The sequence below is a fragment of the Oryza sativa genome, chromosome 10 (assembly GCF_034140825.1).
Source record: "Oryza sativa Japonica Group chromosome 10, ASM3414082v1".
Classification (NCBI taxonomy): Eukaryota; Viridiplantae; Streptophyta; class Magnoliopsida; order Poales; family Poaceae; genus Oryza; species Oryza sativa.
In genome coordinates this window covers 7,032,082-7,036,174 of record NC_089044.1, presented here as the reverse complement: position 1 = coordinate 7,036,174, position 4,093 = coordinate 7,032,082, and positions in this window count along the sequence as shown.

Below are 4,093 nucleotides of genomic sequence, written 5' to 3'. Positions count from 1 at the left end.
TTTATGGCCAACGCTTGCCCACATTTCATCATGCTTTTTATTCGTGCTCTACGACTACAAGTATCAACGATGAAACGTGCCAAAAGGCAGCAAAAGGAAGATCAATCCTCTATTAACTTTTCTTCAGCAAAAGGATTAACGACATTGTATTTATTATGTAGCTCATCCAGACATATTGATGCAAAAGCTTTCCTTTACTTAACTCTTCTTATTTTCACGTGATCTTCCTTCTCTAGTCTCCACATGTCGTGCTACTGCTTTGCTCTCTAGCTTCTTTTGACCTTCACAGTCATAGCTAGGTTTCTAAACTCTCTCTGGTACCTTTATTTTCTCCTACTTCAATCATCTACAAGACAATTTAATTGACTTAGCAACTGCTCCATCTGTTTCATATTATAAGTAGCTTTAAACTTTTTCTTACTCAACTTTTTGTAAGTTTAACTAAGTTTATTAAAAAAATAGCAACATTTAAAATACCAAATTAGTTTTGTTACAACTAAATTTTAATATATTTTGATAATATGTCTATTTTGTATTAAAATATTGTTATATTTTTCTATAAACTTAGTCAAATTTAAAAATATTTAACTAAAAAAAGTCAACTTATAATATGAAACGAATGGAGTACTACTTTGATGAATGCAAAACTGGGGTAACTAGAGACGTGTTCGGTAGTACGTGTTGGGAACTTCTCTCCCTTCGTACAGAGAACATGGTGACTCATTAAAGCGTGACTAATTAAGTATTAGCTAAAAAAATCTTGAAAATATATTAATATGATTTTTTTCCAAACAACCTTCACATAGAAAATTTTTGCAATAAACAAGGCACTATGTATCTATATGGCGCCATATTTTTCATCAAAAAATAGTCAGAATGTATTTCCATTGTAAGTCCCTAAAATTACATATGTAATTTTAATGTATTTACATTGTAAGTCTCAAAATTACATATGTAAGTTCTAAAATTACATATGTAAATAGTATGTAATTATAGTGTAAGTAGGGAGTAATTATATAACACTAACTATTTTATCCCTCTCTCGTTACGTGTTCTCATTTATACGGTCTCTTACTTTGACCAATGTGCAACTGTGTACGAGCATGTAGCAGTACCCAATGTAACACATCTGCTCGGTGAAGTTATCGTATTTCTGGTGGTTATGTACAAGAGCACGAATCTCGGCGTCAATCGTGTCGGTCAAAGAATCGACTGAAATCAAGGTAAAATTGTGGCGCCACAAATTTAGCAGAACCGTAAAACAATCCATTTAACAGTCCAGGAAGCGTGTGCGTAAAAAACGAGGGAGTAGAAGTTGTGAAAGGAGAGAAACAAACTCAGCCTAAGGCTATGTTTGAGAGAAAAAGATTAGAGAAGATTGAGAAGATACCTAAAACGAGATGAGCCACTAGCTATAATTAATTGAGTATTAATTATTTTAAACTTGTGCAACTGAATTAATATGATTCTTAAAGCATCTTAACTTTAGAAATTTTTCTAACTAGCTAAATGCCCGTGCATTACAACGGGTGAATACAAATATTTGAAATTTTATATACGATATGACTGAGTCAAATTTTTAAGATTCTATCCATCTGTAATTTCTGGAATACTTACTTTAAAACACAACAACAGGTCACTGGTGATAACTTAAAAGTTTGACCGAATCTTGGTCTAAATGTGAAAGAATTCGTCATTGACACAAGCTACTATCGCTATGTGTCCATCACCAACTGAACTATGAGACCTTGTGTGTATAGTCGAGAATTGTGAAGGAAAGTTAGCATCATTTGTACATGTTGTTCAGTTCATTACTAAAAGCCATGCATAAAAAATATGACATATTAGTAGAGAGGTTAAAACCAAAAGAGAACTGAACTGCTCTCTATATGAACTACGCAAAATAACAATCTATAAAAGATGTTGAATAGACTCATTTTTCATTAAAAAACAGCACCTCAAGCTGCCATTCCAATTCCGCCTCGCCAAATTATCCTTAGTTAACACAACCCCTTTAAGCAAGTAACACATGAATATCTTAATCTTAAGTGGCATCTTAAGCTTCCAAATGCACCTATTCCTCTCGATACAGCCATTATTGATTAAAGCTAGGTACATTGGCCTTACCGAGAACATACCATTCTGATGAAAATTCCATCTAAAGATATCAGAAGAAATATTCAACTAGATATGTACAATAGAAGCACACGACTCATGCCAATAAACAAGATTCTGACCAACTAAAGATCTTCTAAAAGAAGCATTAAGCAGAACAGAACCCATGACAGTGGCAATAGAAAACGATTTCCTTCGGACAATAGCGTATAAAGATGGATATTTATCCTTGAAGGCCAAGTTGCCTAACCATTTATCTTCTCAAAATCTAATTTATTTCCCATTGTTGACAATCCAAGAATCCATATTTAAGAAAGTACTTTTTACATTCATAGGTCCAACCAAAAATGGGAGTTACCGTTTCTTGCCAACTTGGGTTATAGACTCATTATAAAGATATTTTATCTTCAATAAGTCTTGCCAAACTCATTCCTCATTAATTAGCTTAATCAACCATTTACTTAAAAGACATTTATTATGTATTTCCAAATTATGTATCCCAAGACCCCCCGGGTCATTGGGTTGGCAAACAATATCCCACCTAGTCCTAGTGAGTCAATACTTTTTCTTATGATCATCCCTTGCCAAAAGAACCACGATGTATAATAATCAATTTTTCGAAGAACCCCTTTCGGTATCTAAAAAAAATCATAAACATGGCTAAACTCAAAAGTACAGCATTAATCAAAACCAATCTACCACCAATAGACATATGCTTGCCTTTCCAACTATTAAACTTTTTTTCTCAATTCTTTCTTCAATAACTTTCCAATCTTTATTAGAAAGCTTCCTAAAATGCATTGGAATTCCTAGATATTTAATAGGAAAAGAACCTATCAGACAGCCAAAGATATTAGAATATTGATCATAACATTCCTTCGCCTGACCAAAACAAAATAATTTACTCTTGTAAAAATTTATTTTTAAGCTAGATAACTTTTCAAATACAGGTAAAGTCAATTTCAGATTCTTTGCCTGTTGCAAGTCATGCTCCAAAAAGATGATGGTATCATCAGCATATTGCAAAAGACAAACCATCATCAACAAGATGACCGTAACTAATCGCATCTACAAAAATCAACCATCCATTTTCCCATACCGTTCCTTAAGAGGAGCGCAAGCAAAAACTATTTTCGCAGGTATGCAAAAATGAGTCTATTTTCGCAGCCGGGCATCTTAAGGAGCATTTTCGCAAGTGGGCCTCTTAAGTGGTCCGCATGCAAAAATACCCCTCTTATACATAGATTTTTTTTCTCCCCTCCACTGTCCTTTCCCTCTCACCAATTCAAATTTTTTTTCAACTCCTATCCCCTCTCTCTCTTCCTCTCCTCTTATTATTCTCTCCTCTCTCTCTCTCATTCTCTATCCCCTCTCTCTCTCTTCCTCTCCTCTTATTATTCTCTCCTCTCTCTCTCTCATTCTCTCCCCTAGTCTCCTCTCTCACTCTCTCCTCTCACTCTCTCTCTCTCTTCATCTCCAAGCATGAGTGGACGCTGACGAGGAGGCGGGTGGCGGTAGGGAGCGACCGCGATGGCTGGCGGCGGATCCGGTGGCGCCGCCCTCGGAACCGGTTGCAGTTGTGGTGACGATAGGCAGCGACGGCGGGCAGCGAGGGCAGTGGATCGGGTAGCGCCGCCCTCGGGAGGTCCAGATCCGGTGTCGACGGGCTCGGCCTCCAACCCCACAAACCTCACCGCCTCTCCTCACTCTCTCTCCCTCGTCTTCTTCTATCCCAGTGGCCGAAGGTTGCGGGATGGTGGATATGTCAGCCATGGATTCGACTGACGACAGGAACATCGGTGGCGGCTGCGGCGAGCTCGAGCCATGGTGGGGCTTTTTTTCTGGAATTTTATTTTTTTCGTGATTTTTTTTGTTTCCGCATGCGGTCGGCTTAAGCGCCCACATGCGAAAATCAGATCATTGGCATGCGGTTGCGCCGTCCGCATGCACAAATCATCTTTAACATACGTTTGGATGC